The following is an 18,002-nucleotide window of genomic DNA, read 5'->3' as shown; positions in this document are numbered from 1 at the left end:
TAGACTTGAATGTCTTGTCTTCCTCTTCCGCTGCTCTTTAAAATGGGTGCTTTATTCAACAACGCTGACTGCACAGCTGGAGGTGTAAATGAGGCGGTGGTAAATGGGTTACATGCTGTTAAAACCCTGCTAACTGCAGTTTCCGCTTAACATCTGTCGTAAAAAACATGTGAATGCATCATATGTAGTGTTTCTATGTTTGAGCCCGTACATACATACATACTGGCATTTAAAAGTAACTACCCGCTGCAACACATTTGTAATTTGAATACACGGAAAACTGACTTATCAAAGCCCTAAAAACATTGTCTTGTGTTGTGCAAGCGATTAAAGCTGAAATAGGTTGGAAAAAATGTGAAGAGTCACTTGGACAGGTGCTTGGATGGTGATTTAAGCATTATTAGTGAAATTACTTCCACAAAGTTCTGGCACAATGTAAAGGATACGTCTGGTGATGTTCAGAATTTTTCTCATAATCAACAAATGTCATGTAAAGACCAAAACCAACAAAAGTATTGCCTGTTCAGCCAAAGCCTATAACACATAACTGAGCTGCATCATTGCACCAGCTAACATATTACTTTATTATAATGAACATGGGCACTGTAGTTTATTTTACTCAATACAACATACATCATTCTGCTGATGTAGATAGTCACTGGACCACCAAACATGCTGCTGAAACTGTTTCCCAAAACAGCCAGTTTGAGTAATGTTTGCCAAAAATCTCTGTCAATTTTGGCAGCTATTGTAGATTTAGTTTTTAGACAAAAATGCTTATTAATTTGAGTCACATTTTAGTCATTTTAACCGTCACAGTTTTGGTTTAGTTTTAGCTGATGAAAGGTCATTACTTTAGTCAAAATGTTTTTTAGATTTAATTAAATTGGGCTAATATAGGTATCTGAAAGTGGAATCAAGGTGAATCAAGTGTTAAAAATTCATTTAGACATTTTCTTCCTACATCTACTCTAATTTCTACACATTGATAAACCTGCATTTCACCAGCACAGTTCTTGACAGGCTTAAAGTATAATTTATGAGCACACATTTACTGATCATCGTTTGATAAGGTCAAAATCTCAAACTCTGAGACCTAAAATAAGTAATTAATTAAGACGAGAAAACTATTTGTACCCAGGTTCTCTGTAAACTCTGTGTTAGTGATCTCACTGTTAAGAAAGAAAAACAACTATTTCAGCATGAATTATTTTTTAAATCTTTATCATGTTAGTCTGAAGGTTGAAAGCAATGTCCTCTAAGTTATTGACTTAAAAGGACTTGTAGCTCTGTAAGAGAAAATTGCGACTTCACGTGGTTTACTAACAGTACAGCTACATTCACAGACAACTGAGCCTCGTACCTGTCAAGCTAAGCACCATCGCTGCAACAAAATCCACATTCAACAGCTCGACCATCCACAGTCAGACACGCACAGCTGCTTTGTTTTGCAGGTTAGCGAAACATCCTGGCGCAGACTTTTTACCAGCGTTTACAAACCTGTTAGTGCGCTGATCTCATACTGGTCATTTGGTCCATAATCCACCACTAAAGTTTACCACTAAAGTCTTGTCTACAGTGCCCAGCTGTTTTAGGAAATTGATTCAAGTTTTGAAAAATCCTTTATCCTTTAATGATGGTGTGGTACCATAAACGCTTAAACTGAGAAGAGCTGGAAATACCCAACAGTGAAAGTCACTTGTACATAGTTTTATACCTCAGCTAAAATTCAGCCTGCTGTACCTTGTGACCGTCTACCATGCTAAAAAGTTGTAGCTAAAAGGTCAGGTGAAGTATTCTCAACCTCAAGAGAATCTTTTACTTTAGTTTTAAGAGATGACAGTTTCAGGTTTTTTACAATCTAGCAAATCTGCTTGTGTATCAATGTTTCGATCAATGTACTTTGAGGGAGTTCAAGTTTTTTACACTTAAAGGGGACCTATTATGCTTAACTTCAAGTTCATATTTGTATTTTGGGTTTCTACTAGAAAATGTTTACATGCTTTTATGTTTAAAAACACTTTGTGTTACTCATACTGTCTGTACTGGAACATTTGTATTCAGCCTTTGTCTAATACATTTTATTTTCGCGCCTGTCTCTTTAAGACTCCCTCTTGAAAAGCCCACTCTGGACTGAGTGGTCAGTTTGTCCTGGGCTTAAGTATTTCGGCGTCTCTGCACTGTCGTTTCTGCCGGAGAATGACTGTAATGAAGTATAGCAGCACTTTCTACCGTGAAATATCACCAAATGTGGATGCCTCATTGGCCGCTGCTCTAAACTCGCCGTGATGCGTCTGCTTGGGTGCCAAAATTTTAAGATCTGCTGCTAAACAAATACACATGTAATGAAAGATACAGATTTCACTTCAAAAGTCTGTAACTCACTTAATTCTGAAGTGATTTTCATGAAATTTGTTTTCTGTTCTCTTATAAACATCCAAAAGACAGTATGATAGTGGTTACTTCCATTTGAATTCATTAAATTAATCAGTTACTGGAGGTAATCGAATCAGCTCTACAAAAAAAAACAATAATATTCTGAATGGCCAAAACATTGGGACATGCAGGCTCCGACTAATGAATAAGTAACATCCAATGATGGACTGTAACAAACTACATTTATTCAAGTACAGCACTTCAGTACAAATTTGAGGTGCTGGCACTTTACTTGAGAATTTGCATTTTCTGCTACTTTAAATTTCATGCAACTTCATTTAATTCAACTTCTTACATCCGCTACATTTCAGAAACATTGTAACATTATACATATATACATTACAATAACAGAAAATTAGTTAAGCATAATAGATCATCTTTAACAAAGGAAGACTCCAGAGGAAAAAGGGGAATCCCTGCTCTCTGGGGACATGTGGTTAACAGTTAAATGATTGCTGGAGAGGAGCACACAAACACCCCCACACAGCAAACAGTAACTGAGCCCCGCCCAGCTTTAACTACAACAGGTTGACTAACTGACATGCAAATATGCACCTCTGTTCAAACAGGATCGTTTGTCTGCACCTGGCCACTGTTGATGAATCTGCTCAATTCAAATTTAGCTCTCTGTCACAGTTTGGAAGCAACGTACAAACCAGGACAAAATGTTTTGGTATGAAATGTAACTTGGTGGCTTTTGTTGAGAGTTGACCTACAGCTATGTTTTGTTCTTTGTTCCTAAAGCAGAGCGATATTTTTGTCATCATGTATGGATTTACTTAATATATTTCTATTTTTTGTTTTTTTGTGTGTGTGTGGTGGTAATGGAGGTATTCTGATCCCTTTCTCAAATTTCTCTATGCAGGATTTTTTTATGTTATCCCTCTTAATAATCTCTTATGACCCATTAGAAGTGTGCGGTGGTGTATTTCAGGTGATCAGGTGAGGTCATGGCTTTGTAAAAAGGCAAAGATCAGACGTCAGAATGTAAGCAGAAGTCATCCAAGAGACGAAGAAATTCAAATATAGCGAGGCATACCGCCAAACAGGAGTGAATCTGGGTTGACTTTTACTTTTATTTCTGTGGGTAACATATAAACAAAAAATAACAAACAATCCAGCATAGTACACCTTTAAATAAAAGTAAAAATAACACCTTTTTTAAAATACAAGACTCCATTACAAGGAAAGGTCCTGCAGTGTAAGTGCAGATGTAGCCCATTAACAATAAAATATACTTAAAGTGTCTAAGGTAAAAGCACTCATTTAATGTCAGCAGTGCTTTAACGTTGTTGCAGGTCTAGGAGCTAATTGTAACTGTGGTTTCTGCTTCTACTCACGGGTAGTTTAATCTGTAACAGTGCATCATATTTAAAGTTAAAACTGCAGGAATAGTTGGTTTCTATTTGTAGGCAGTAATTTATTTATTCATTTATTTATTTTGTTGGCACTGTGCTTGCAATTTTTGTGGGTTCCTCTTGCATGCCTGCTGCTTACGGTCTGGCATCAGGGTGCTACCTTTTTAGAAAGTCCCGACCTCGCCTGGGCACTGTGCCCAGGTGAGTCCCGAACACCGCAAAATAATAAAAAAGAAAAAGAAAAAAGAAAATACAGGCAGAGGGCAGAGTCTCTGCAGATAAATATACCACTACACACTTCTAGTGGGTCATAAATGATGACTGAGTGGGAATACTTCTGTATGAATATATACAGTGGCTCTTCTCTCCGGCATAGGATACCATTAATTTGCTGATCATAAAGTAACTATAGCTGTTGAACAAATGTACTGGAGTTAAAAGTGCAATCATTTCCTCTAAAATGTTGTGGAGAAGAGGTATAACTACTACTACTACTACTTGAAATAGTTTTTCCAATCAAGAGTTCAAATACTAACACTCGATTTACTATCACAAATGACAAAGAAAAGCAGGAAATTCTCACATTTAAGAAACTGGAACAGCAAATGTTAAACATTTTTGCTTGAAAAATGACTTAAACTATTCACTGATAATCAAAATTGTTGGCGATTCCTTTTTTTAAAACTACGAATCAGAAAATCTATTAACCACTGCGGCTATAACGTGTATGTATGATGTTGCTTTCCACCACTGTAGTTGGTCGACTCCATTAAATAAACTTATGGGAACTTCTACAAAACAACTGCTCTTAAAATAACAGCTTTATGAAGTCAATGTTATTACCCTAGCGTGTGTAATGTGTTTGGTCAGTAGCAAAAAAAACATTTTTCGGTGATAAAACCCAACAGTACCATTTTTCTACAGCCCATAAATTTTCTGTTCGGAGTGCAGGTGCTCTAACATTTGACTGCGCTTCACTGAGTTTAGGGACTGCATGGCCTCGGGATATGTGCTCTGCCACAGCTGCACCGCTCCGTTCTCTGAGCCTATCCACCTCTGTCAAGAGACAGTGACTGCTAAATGTCAGCAGCATATTGTCAACAACCTCTTAAAAATGCTGTAGGAGCACATTTCATTTATCTGGTAGCTTTACAAACACTACCTCTATGTTTACTCTGGGCTCCAAAGATGAAGATATTTGATTGCTTTTGGAGCGGAAGAAAGAATCAGCCATCATGGGAGTCAGATATGTTGAGGACGACATTTGTGAGCTGAAATCTAATTTGGACAGGAACAAAATGAAAAATTTTGACCGCGGCAGTCATTTCCCATTTCTTTGACAGCAGTAGGTCTCATTCAGGGACATTGTTGTAAATGTCTCATCACATTTCATAGGTCTTTCATAATCAGTGTTACAAAGCAGCTGCCTTTCTCTTAAATCAGCTCCATTTATAACGATAATGATAAGCAATTTGGCAATGATCAAATATTTCTACAAACTGAATCTTCACAAAAACATTCTTAGAGCCCCCTCCAGTCACAACTGTGTTTTTCTTATCCCTAAAATGTCTGACTATACTGACTTGTACCTGAACAAAGTTTGTCTTTCGAGAGGTGTTTTCTCAGTCCTTTACTGAAGAGGGTGATGTCTTTGCACTTCCTTAAAATCTGAGATTGAAACATGCACCAGGCAATCTATGCACATCACTTATTAAAAAGCCAATTGTAGTCTAAGAAACAAAACAATGGGAAAAAGACTGTGGCAAAACACAGAGGAATTGTCAATACAGAGAGATTTAGCATTAGCACTGAAGCTTTTGACAGTGAACACGATTGAGGTTTAGGTTTTTGGATCTACGAAAAAACCCCATCCAAGCAGATATTATTTTATGTTGAACAACCTCTAATGCTTCATCAGCCAATGTCAGTTAGCCCCCATGCTAACAAACAACATAAACAAATAAAAGATGCTAACTATACTTCTGACGACATAAATCTACATACCATGCACAACAGACTCCATGCAGCTGAACCTCTCCAATGTTTCCCAATGTTAATGCTAGCAATATTGATACACACTGCTCTTTCAACAACTTATGGTGTGTTTTGTTTGCACTGGTGTTCCAGTTCAAAATTTCAAATGGAATGACCCCTAAAGTTCGGACCTCGAAATCAAAGAGAGCTGCTCTAGTTTTCAACAGTGGTAAAAGCTGTCTCCTGTTTATTAGCACTTCTGTCTTATTTGTGTCTTATTAAATTGGCCGTGCACATATAACTTTTATCTGTGGAAAGGTTGCTACAGTGTTTTAATGCTGAAAATACAGCCAAATTGTGCTGTTGTTGTACTCGCTAAAAATGGCTGACCTGGCTAGAAACGCTATTGCTTATTGAAGCTACTTAAACTTAGTCAACACAGGTATAATATCCTTCCAATCCCCAATCTCTGACTCCTGAAGTAAATGGAATGCAAGATTAGTTTTAGTAACGCTGGAGAAAGCTGAAACCTAGAGCAAAAAGTGATGGTGGGTTGGGTGATGGCCGAGTTAGAAGTTCTCAATATTTTGCCCCAGCAATGAGTCCTAAAACCCAGAAATGAGTTAGCATTTTTGCATCTTCTGTACCCTTGTCTGGAAGTGAACAGGTCTTTTGAATGGGTTATTGATTAGATGCCTGAAATCAGGTCAGTGGTTAACAAAAGCTGATGAAGAGACTTTAACATTTTGTTTTACAACATAAAAGTCGACGGCAAATATCCCACTCACAAACTTGGACTACAGAACATTATCAAGCTGAGCAAGACTATACAGCCTTGTTGTGGCGGTGATGTTGAAGTCATGTGATTGTAGTTTAGTGCATTTATACTGTCTTCAAAATTCATATTGTCTTCAAAATTCATAAAAGCTGTACTTATTTGTGAAGATTATCTGATGGAAGAAAACATGTAGGTGTCATAAACATTTGTTTGCCACAGAGCTTATTTTCTGCAATGATCCAAAATCTAATGGTAAAATCCTATAGGGTTTTTGATGAGGAGGAACCAGGGCAATGCTAACTTGTGTCAGCCTACGGAAAAATGTCATCGCTTAGGGGCTCTTGAGAAAAAAAGAGAAGCCTAGATGTGTTTCCAGCCCCTTTCAGAACTTTTTTTTTTTGTTTTTTAATGTTGAAAAATTATGTTAAACAAAACATTAATCATAGTGGAGTCATTTTTGCATACTTTTAAATGTCTCTGGAGGGGGACTTTAACAAGAAAAAGTGATCTGAATTCATTTTTTTTTTAATGACAATGACTTGATTTTGCACCGCTGTGGAGATCAGGGATTCAGGAATTGCATTAGAGACACTCCAGCAAGTATCTATCCTATCCTAGGGTTTAACCCCGGGTTGACTGGTTAGAGGACACATTGTACCCATCAGTCCACCCTGTCTCTTTTACTGTGTGGCCTCCGTCCTCTTCCTCTTCACTCCTTAATGAGTGAGCGGAGAAGTTGCCCTCAGGCTGTGGCCCAGTGCAATCACAGTTTGATTAATGGGAAGAACCTAACAGTTCCCCATCTTTCCGTCTCTGTGGTCTTAACCCTTTTTAAAAAGTCACAGGAAAAGGTTACTGTAAATGTCATTATGAGCATTTCACAACCTTCCTGGCTGCCCTGCTCTGAATAACCCGTTGCTAAATGTCATTCTCTTAACATTTTGTCATGTTATACTCCGGAGTGTTTTCCCAGTCAAGGTTTATACTTTACCATTTCATAACGTTACTCTTTGCACCCTGGAAATTTCTCTTGCATCTTTTTACAATTGCACTCTGTTGAATAATGCCTTCAGTGAATTCATTTTCACAAGGAGAGTTTGAATCAAGATCCTTGATTCTTTTCTCTCTCTCTCTCTCTCTTTCAGTCTCTCACTGCAGAGGTTCATGTGAGGATGTTGGTAATCTCTCTCTCTCTCTCACTGTCTCTCTCACTGTCTCTCTCTCTCTCTCTCACTGTCTCTCTCTCTCTCTCTCACTGTCTCTCTCACTGTCTCTCTCTCACTGTCTCTCTCACTGTCTCTCTCTCTCTCTCTCACTGTCTCTCTCTCTCTCTTTCTCTCAATCAGAACTTAAGAGTGCAGCTGAAAAACAAGTATGTGGTCATTTGACAGTCAGCGTGTGGCCTGCTGAGGCTATTTAAGAGGTGAGAGGTCCTTGAATAAGCATGGCTCGCAGCGCGTGTGCATATTTATGACCATGGCTTGTTCCACACTCAATACAGCAACAACTGTGTGACAGGGATGGGCAATAAAAATAATATCTCAATACTTTCAAGGATTTATTGTAGAGTTCAATATTTATTCGCTTTCTCTGTAATGGATTTACAAAATGATTTTTGTAAAAGAACCATATATTAAGCTAACCATCCTTTCACATCGTTAATGCTATACAATGCAGTATATACATTAGGTTTTTGACATGATATCAAAATAGCATTTTAGGTAAGCAACTGCAGATCCAGAGGTGCCCCAAACGCCCCAGGTGTTGTGCTGAATTAACTGACAAACATGTTTGGAAATACATGGTATCCACTGAAATGATAATTACTTTAAGGTGGATCCTGCTTTATTATTAAATGTTTTCATCTTCATGCCGTGTCTTATGGGAATCCTTCACCCCCCAAAAGAGCATTTTCATATCAGTTACTCACCCCTTGTTACACCCCTTGAATTTGTGAAGAAAGGCTTTGTCTCACATGCCTCCATGGTGAATGACTAATCCAAAAACGCTGAACATTCTTTACATGAATTGAAGTAAATGGGCACCACGTTTAACAGCAAAAATATCAAAACTATCAAACGCATGTTTACAAACTCCTAAACAACTCGTTTAATCAGTATAATCCAAGTCTCATTTATCTAGTCATATGCTCAGTATTTCCCAAAAACATGCATTTTTGCTAAAGTCACAGCTCAGTGGAACGCACAATCAGAGTTTAAATGCACACGCTTGCCCTCACGTGCTACTCATATGCGGACGTGTTTAAAATTGTAAGGTTTTAGCAAAAATGCATGTGTTTGGGAAGTACTGAGCATACAGCTCGATAAATGAGACTTAGATTAACCCAGCATTAATGTGGTGTCAGAGTTATCAGACAAATGATTTCCCAATATGGAAAATTTACATGAATGCACCCTCAAGTAGAAAAAACAGACATGATGGTCTGCATTTCAGAACACCAAAATTATATCAAAACATCTGTTTGCAAACTCTAAAAAAACTCATGCAGAATAATCCAAGTCTCAGCGCTTTCCAAACATGCATTTTTTCTTATACTTTACTAAGTACACCTGAACTGAAAGTGAAACTCATCTACGCTCTCTTCAAAACAGTAGAAGCAGGGCTTCTGGCACAACTTCACCTACTTCCAAGGTGCATGGAGAAGGCAAAGAAGTCCAAATAGGTCAAAACTCCAGCAACACTCCAACAACTCTGTTATAAGACCATCAACTTGTGGCCTTCATCAGAGTTATCATGAAATACATTTTGAACAATAAGGCACAAGTGGGAAAAAAGATAAATCTACCAATTATTTCCATTCATACACACATCAGCTAATTGGTTTACGTACAAAGGTGGGTTGGGTATTGGGTCATGTGGCTTCAGACCAATAGTTGTGCCAGACTGGTAGAGAGTTTGTCCAATACTGACCATGTGACACAATGTGATTCCACAAACTGAAGAGATGCAACCAAGTGGTTGTACTACTGTTGCCTTCCATTTACTCTTGAAGTTTGAAGTAGAAAGATGAAAGCCAAAAGTCAAAAGTTGGAGCTGGTAATGACATCACACCTGAATTTACCGCGTTCCAGTACAAGTCGAAAACCAAGCAATACCAGTTGATAACCACATTGTTTGCTGTATTTGGTGAATACAAACACTGTATGACTGTTTTAATGAGACACAAAGTGGACAGAAGTGCTAACAAACAGTAGAATAATATGTTTATTATTGCTGCTGATGAGCGTAGCAGCCATCTTGGGTTTTTAGAACTGTTAGCTTGTATAGAAGAGGACTTAACCCAAAATGTGCCAATAGAGTGCCCCAGGCATGATGTTTTTCTATAGGCCAATACAGAAGCCAACATTGCTCCATTGGATTTTGGATCACTGCAGAAAATAAGCTCTGTGGTAAACAAACATTTATGATTCTTACATGTTTTGTTCAGCCAGATAATCCTCACAAATGAACAACACTTTTTGAAGCCTAAATGTAATCGCCCGAAATAAAAAGCTAATGTTAGGCTATGAATGAACTACACTACGGTCGTGTCACCACCACGACGAGGCTGTAAAGTAACATGTAGCCTCATTTAGCCATTTGTTAGCAACCTCCTTTTTTAAGACACACAAAAGCTTCAAAGTTAACGAGTGGGGTATTTTACTGACATATTTTATGTTGTAAAACAAAACGTGACAGTCTCATAAACTACAGACCTTATTTCAGACCTCAAACCCATCACCCCTTTCAAAAAACCCATTGACTTTGAGACAAGGGGACCAGAGCTGCTTTAATGGTAACTGATTCCTGGGTTTTAGATGTGTTCTCTATATTGTAGGGCTTACTTTAAAAACACCTTTTTTTAAAAAAAAAAAAAAAATCATTGTTTACTGTGGACACACGCAAGAAAAAAAAGGTTTCTTCATGAATACAATGCAGCATGGGGTGAGTAACTGATGTATAAGTCGTTTTTTGGGGGGATGAGGTATTCCTTGAAAGAGGGACTCTGTGTCAAAGTATAGCTTTAAAAGCTAACTATGAAACTTGTTACACAGCAAACACTGTACAGAGAGGGATAATTTGGGGGCCTGGAAGATCATTTTTGTCCCTCTTACAGGTTTGATCCAGCCAGCCATGGGTGGAAAGGTAGTGGGAAAAAGTGATTGACATGGATGTAATGGAGTTTTTTTTTTATCTAATGAAATCAAGCAGAAGATGCGACGTGTCCTTGCCACTGTGAAACTATGTGGAAGGTCACTAGATCACCATGAAAGTTTATTATTAACCCTGTGGTGGACACCCTTGCACATCTTGCTGGCATGCAGATTTTACCTGTCACTTATACATTACAATAGCGACATAAAAGTGGCAATATACTTGAAAAAACATGTGAAAAACCTGCCAATTTCTTGCATATCTTCAACAAAACCATCCAGATTACATACAGTGTATGCATCGATAGGGTGGTGATGTTGTGACAGTAAACAGAACTAGTGGAACAAAATCAACTCTAACATCTAAAGTAAAATAAAAATATTGGAAAGCTTGAGTTCACAGGGGAAATGTCTCTTTTAAGGAAAATAAACTGTTCAGCACAATGACGCAGGCTGCACACAGTGTGAATGAGTGTGTGAGTTAGCGACCGCAACCGGAAACTGAAATGTCACAGCTAATGATCAGTTTTATTTCCTCACTACAGATACAGTGATCTCAGTCACAATCTGTCTTTAAAACACTCTCATTACTCATCATAACACCACATTCAGGTTTAAATGGCCACATCATTTTGGTCGTGAATTTGCTCAAAAAGACAACAAGAGACTAATCTCTAACCACCACTAGAGAGTAACTGTTCTGCGCTTGTTAAGGTGAAGTTCAAAGACATTTCCTTAACTATAAGTACTAAAATTAATAAAAAAAAGGATGAAATAAATATTAATAAACACTAAAAAGGAGGTCATGCTGATCAACGAGCAGCAACAGGTTTACGGATGAGGTGGTCGGGAATGAATCATTGATTGCTTGTCAATAACACCGCTGACACTTGTGACAATTAGTGCTAATGTTGTTTAACCGAGCCAAATGAGATCCTCAGTGTAAAGCAAACCAGCCCCCAATACACACATGCACACACACACACCGTATCTCCCGAGGAGTTAATAAGAGCTACTTAAACATAAAATTAATGACGGTACATCTGCCAAAAGACATGTCAGACGCAAACAGAAATAAACACTCAAAAAACACAGCCATTCTTTGAGTGGTTACTATTTTTAAGAACAATTGTGTCTAAAATTTCCTCTGATGACAAAAACGTCTGACGAGAAAAATACAATGATGCTGTCAGTGATGTGTTGAATAAAAACACCCACAAATTGCTGCTTATTTTGGTATTTTTCTCATCCTTCAATTTTTCCACATTCATTGCATCCCTTTCTATCACTCCTTGTCTCCTCCTGTGCTCGTCAGTGTGTCTCACTCACCTCACAGTGACCCATGCAGGGTTTCTATTCTTGCCCACCATCACACCAGACTAACGGCCAGGCCAGGTCGAGCCACTTCCAGCTCTTCCTGTGGGAACAAGAGTGATTATAGTTTAGTGTTTTCATTAGTTTTTATTTTTATGTAGTTTTAAATTTGTCTAGTTTTAGTTAGTTTTAGCCAGTTTGAGTTCTGTGCTTAGGGACTGTTTGTTATTTATTGGGTAGTGGTGGCTTATGGAGGTTGCAAATAACTTTAAATAGCTGTATTTTGTATATATTTTGCTGCTGATTTGAAGACCATGGGTTTGGAAGGCATGTTTTCTTTAAAGTTCACCAAAAGTTACACCATTTATCGCAGCCACGAACTGTTAAAACAGAAATTGTTGTTGGATTTTCAAATTATTGACGGTCCTCGAATACATCATGTGGTATCATACAGGTTTGACAAACCAACTCCATGACTTTTGTAAAACTTTCAAGGTATGTTTTGCTTTCCAAGACTTTTCAAGGCCTGGAAATTGCTATATGCAAAATTTGCTTTTTCATGACCATAAGAAACCTGAAAACGTCTGCAAAATGTCATACAAATTAAGACGTACCGACCAGGAAGAAAAATGACCACAAAGAGATGATAAAAGGTTAACTGCACTTTTTAAAACTGGCTCAACTTTCTTGGAACCTTGACAGAGGTGGTATTTTGTTTTTTTAAAAGTACCAGGTGCTGTTCGTCTTTTGCTGATGGAAAACCAAAAAAATAGCAAGTCAGGGAGAGTCTCCTCGAGCCGCACCGTGCAGAGGAAATGCAGCCTAAACGTACAGGCTCCCCTCGCTCCTTGGCTCAGTATCCTTGTCTGATTGTCTGCACGCCTCCATATAATAACCTTGGTTTTTAATACATGAATGTCTTTAACATATCTGGAGAATCAGCACTACAGTTTTTGGCAGGCAATGCAGAAAAAAAGACACCCACACTGGTAGAAATGAAAATATACAGCATAAGCATGAGGGGGGAAATCGACTTAGCAACAAACTGCAATTTGCTGTTTGCTGATTTATATATTGCCAGAATGACTTAAGAAACAGTATTTTTTCAGTTGGCATATCCAAGGCGTGTTTGCTGTAAACCAAGGAAAATAATGCTGAAAGTGCAAGCTGAATCAACACATTTACTGCACTTTTTTATGAGCAGGCACACACAGGGAACGTGGAGACAGAGAGAGTGAAATGTAGGGAGATACACCAGGTGAGATTCAACTTTAAGCATCATTTATTCAGGTTAAATCCAAGGTCAAATACTATTTTGGACTTTACAACAGTGAACAGAAGCTCCATGAATAAAGCTGTTTGTAAACACTGTCACTGAAAAGTGTATTATAAATACACCGAAAGCACTGAAAGCCGATCCAACTGAACACCCCACAGAGTTTAACACTGAATAAGACAAAAGAAAACAACTGGATGTTTTACCTGCCAAAGCAGCACACAAACAATCCTGTAATCACATTAAGATCATGGAAATTGCTGACAAAAAACAACTACTCTGCATAATTCAGCAGAACAACCATAAATTACAATTGTGATGCAATTCTCACAATATTCAGGAGAACACTCATAAAGTTGAGGTTGGTAAGACATATTTAAATACAAATAAGAAAATGCCAACACGCTGCGTTCGCATGGAATCAGGCAGAGAGTAGTCGACACACGGACAAAACTTTCTGGACGACATGGAAAAAACTAAGTTCATTATGGTGTTGGACAATTTTAAAAAAATATATATATATATTATATATTAAATACACTTTTGCTGAGTTAATTATTTTATGTAATCATTTTTACATTCTGGGAATAGTCCAGGTCCTCCATGTTTTAGCCATGTTTTTTGTGTGATGAAGCAATGCAACATCAAGTTGTTCCATCACGGGCGGCAACAAATTAAAATATTTTTACTTTTTATCATACTAATATATAACTCTCATCCACTTACATGATATCCAGTTTGCCGTCTACCATCTGCCCATTCCATGTGATGCAGCACTAGTCCTCTATCCGTATACGGTATTCGCAGGGAGCATAGTCAGGCTTGGGAGTTATTCAGTATGTCACCCATGCTTTGGCAGCACTCAGAGACCAACACACAATCACGGTAATTACTGCATGCATGTAAAAAAAGGAAACAAATATTGAAAAATATGTTTTTGATCATGGTTACAGGTGTGTTGTGCCAAATGAAAAGTTAGGCAGTTACCAAGTCCCTCGTATGAGTAATTAGTTGGAAATTTTTGTGCGAAACTCGAAATGTTGATAAAACACAATTGTGAGATGACTGCCTTTCAACTGAGTGATGTTATGCGCTTCTCCTCTTGCGATAGCATTCCAAGAAGCATTACGATGGATGTTCAGAACATCAGCAGGTTTATTTCTATTGCAGCCACCGCAGTAGCTGTCATTATTTCCAGTCCAAGGCGACATAGGCATGTAATGCGAACGATAATGGAAAGATAAACCCCTTATACCCGGGAGCAGCCACATATGAGAGATTTCTGGGAGGTGATAGTCCACGATTTCACAGAGGAATTGTGGATCCAAAGCTTCCGTGTGCAAATTGTTGCCAGCATACCCAAGGTTGCTGACCTCTGCTACAGGCCGACGTGTATATGACATCATCAGTGTTACTTTCTCAGCCTTGACAAAGCTCCTTTGGATCTACAAAAGACACAATTATTTTCGCACATCTAGTGTCTTGAAAATATCAAATCTGTGGGATGTCTCTTTAAAAGACTCATGATGCATTGAATCTGCACCCTAGAAGTCAATATAATATCCTATTGAGTTTCCTGCCAGTTTCCCTTCACACACGCAAACACACACACACACACACACACACACACACACACACACACACACACACACATAAACACATACGGAGAAATTAGGATGAAATAGGGAGTAAAAACTCACCTTTCCTTTCACAGTGCCTTTAAATCATCTGTACAGGTAATGGGTTTTGGAATTGATTTTACTTTCATAGTACAGAAAGCAATTCAGTGCTGGTTTTAACTACTGTCCTCTCCTCTAGGCGAGCTCTCCCATCCACCATTCAGCAACCAGTGGTCCAATAACAATAGTGCATGGGATCATGAGCATTCACAATATGTGTGTGCAGCTGTGTGTGTGTGTGTAAGTGCTGCAAATGTGTTTGTGCGTGAGCTCATCCATAAATGAGTGTATGTGCAAGACAGGAAAAAAAAGGGAAAAAAAGCATAATCTGCCGGTAATGGAACATGAAACCGAGCAGAAAATTGCAAAAAGAAATGACTCCTAGGGAGGGTGTCAGCTCTGATGAAATAAAGCCCTTCATGTGTGGCCTAATAAAGGCAGGCAGAGGGGCTAATGTCCTCTATAATCACACCTTTATTCTGATACAAAAAAAGAGGAAAAAAACACACAAACACACATGGCTGGAGCACTGCCAAATATTCAAAAGTGGCCTGATAGTTAATTAGCAAGCATGATTTTGCTCCCTTGGGTTTCGGCTGGCTACTGCAGGTAAGAGCGCTTTCCACAGTTTTTCCTAATGGACCCAAAATAGGACGCCTGTTTCATATTAAAACTGACAGAAATGAATAAACCAACAACTGCTAGAAATGTTTTAGGGAAATGAAAAAAAGTATAACAATAGAGCAACAGGTGTTCCCTCTGAGGTCTGTGTGTCTAATGGACATTTGTTACAGTAACTGCAATATAAAATTCTGACACACTCAGTCCAGAAAGTGCTCCACATCCTGATAATTTAGGGATGTGATTAATTTTCTGGGTTTCAGTGGTAAATGTTATCAAAAGCAGCCCAACCTTCAAGTTTAGTGAGATGATTAATTGGATTAAATCAATTCACTAAACTGAAACATCGATTTTTGAATCCGAGATCATGATTCAATTATCTCAAATAATACTGTGATGCGAGTCATGACGTGTGCTGAAATGATGAACCGAGTTTATACTTAGAATATTAAAATGATCCTCACAGTGTCTAAAGATGACTGAATAATCACGATGGGTAATGATGTTTTAATAGACATGTATGTAAAGTAGCAGGTAATAGGTATCCGACTTTAAAGTATAGTATACAGGATTTTCCTCAAAATCTTTAAAACCCATACAAAAGTAATCCTTCCCAATCATCACTGATGACCCGCTTGAAGCGTATGGCATTGAATTTTTTCTGTAGAGAATTTGCCCACTGCCTGTATTTTCTCATTTTCTTCTGATATTGCTGTGTTTGGGATGTTCCTGGGCACAGTGTTCAGAGGTAACGACTTCATGAAAAGGTAGCGCCCACGAGCAAGACTGTCAGCAGCATTCATCCACGAAGAGAAAGTTAGGAAAAAAAACAATGGCAAACAAAAATAAAGTTTGTTCCAAATGAAAGTGAATCTGGGGCTTGCTTTCACTAGGCAGGTTTCCATTGACCCTCAAATTGCGTAAACTGAAGCTGCAATATAAAATATGCCTAATAGAAACACGTCAGTTTCAAACAAACTCCCATGTACTGCAAAATGAGGTAGTATTTCTACAATCTACATCTACATCTACAAGAGGTGTTATTGCATTGTATCACTAAGTTGAGCGGATCATCTGCAGAAACAGACAGAAACAGAAGAAGTACTGTCCTCTGCCCACATCACACCTGAACACACCACAGACATAACTTCCACATAGATTACATTTGCAGTTTCACAGTTTCACAAACTTGACATGATAATAGTGTGTATGCTCAAAAGGACTATCGGACAATTGGACTCCTACATACCAGAGGTCTGCTCTTGAGTCACATGTACTCAAGTCAGACATGAGTCATAAATCTAGAGACTGTAGACTTGATCTGACAAATTCAGACAAGACCTGCAACACGATGCAAGATCAGGTAGCAGCAAATTACATTACATAAGCAGAAGTGACATTTCCAAACCCACCAAATTGGTTGACAGTAAACAAGGTGCTAATTTCCAATAAACAATGTAATTTGGTGCTAATTTCCAATAAACAATGTAATTTGGAGCTATTTTAAAGGAAAACAAAGACAAACTTCTGAGACCATTGTTAACTTAGTTGTGCTGTATTTAAAATCTGTTGCTGATTTCAAGAATTTGCACAAACAAACAGGCCCAGGGAAACCCAAGCACATGTTTATTCATCAGTAGTTCATTATTGGAGTTCTCTTCATATGTATGTATTTACAGTATATGCTTGTTTGTAAACAAAATGCACATTTCTGCATTTTTGCTGACTTGCTGTGCGCTGACTAGACTCGAGGTTACATTACATTCTTAAAAATGAAGGTTCCAAAAGTACTCTATTCTTACCACAACCATTTGCCTCTGAAGAAACTTGTTTTTGCTAATGGGGAAATGGTTCTTCAAGGGTTCTTTGTAGGACTAAAATTTCAATTAAAAACTGGTTAATGAAAGAGAGATCTATAGGTAATGTTATCAATCTCTCTGTAGAATCCCCTGAGTGAGTTCTAGATGAATCTCTCGGAATATAAAAGGGTTCTCGGTAGAATGCCCTGGGTGGCTTCCAGATGAAACCCTTGGAATATCAAAGGGTTCCCAATCCCCAAGATGGATGCTAGATGAAACTCTTGGAATGTAAAAGGGTTATCAACAGCATCCCCTGAATGGTTCTCTATTGAACCTCCTAATGGGGGTTCTGGGTGAAATGTTTCACAGCTGATTCTAGATATTGTACATGGGTTGACAGACTCCCCTAAAAGGGTTCCAGCTGGAACCTTAATAAATCGTTCTACAAGGAAACCAAAAAGGGCTCTCCTATGGGAAGAAGTCATAGAATCTTTTATGGTTCTAGTTAGCACCTTTATTTCTAAGAGTGTAGCAGTTATTGCAGCATAAGGAAAAATATGTTTATATTCTTACACACTTACACGGCACATTATACATATTTATAATTTTTATA

The 18,002-nt window shown here is 38.1% G+C and overlaps 1 long non-coding RNA gene across 1 annotated transcript in view; it reads right to left on the bottom strand.

Annotated features, from left to right (window-relative positions):
* Positions 1–18,002, bottom strand: part of LOC148186825 (uncharacterized) — a 61,436-nt gene that overhangs the window by 3,983 nt on the left and 39,451 nt on the right. The window contains exon 4 of the long non-coding RNA XR_015779056.1: positions 12,030–12,117. This is a non-coding gene — a long non-coding RNA (uncharacterized LOC148186825). The remainder of the gene's footprint in view (positions 1–12,029; positions 12,118–18,002) is intronic.

This window comes from Plectropomus leopardus, chromosome 16 (genome assembly GCF_026936395.1).
Source record: "Plectropomus leopardus strain MGB_pleo_1.0 chromosome 16, ASM2693639v1, whole genome shotgun sequence".
NCBI lineage: Eukaryota > Metazoa > Chordata > Actinopteri > Perciformes > Serranidae > Plectropomus > Plectropomus leopardus.
This window is presented reverse-complemented; position numbering and strand designations above follow the sequence as displayed.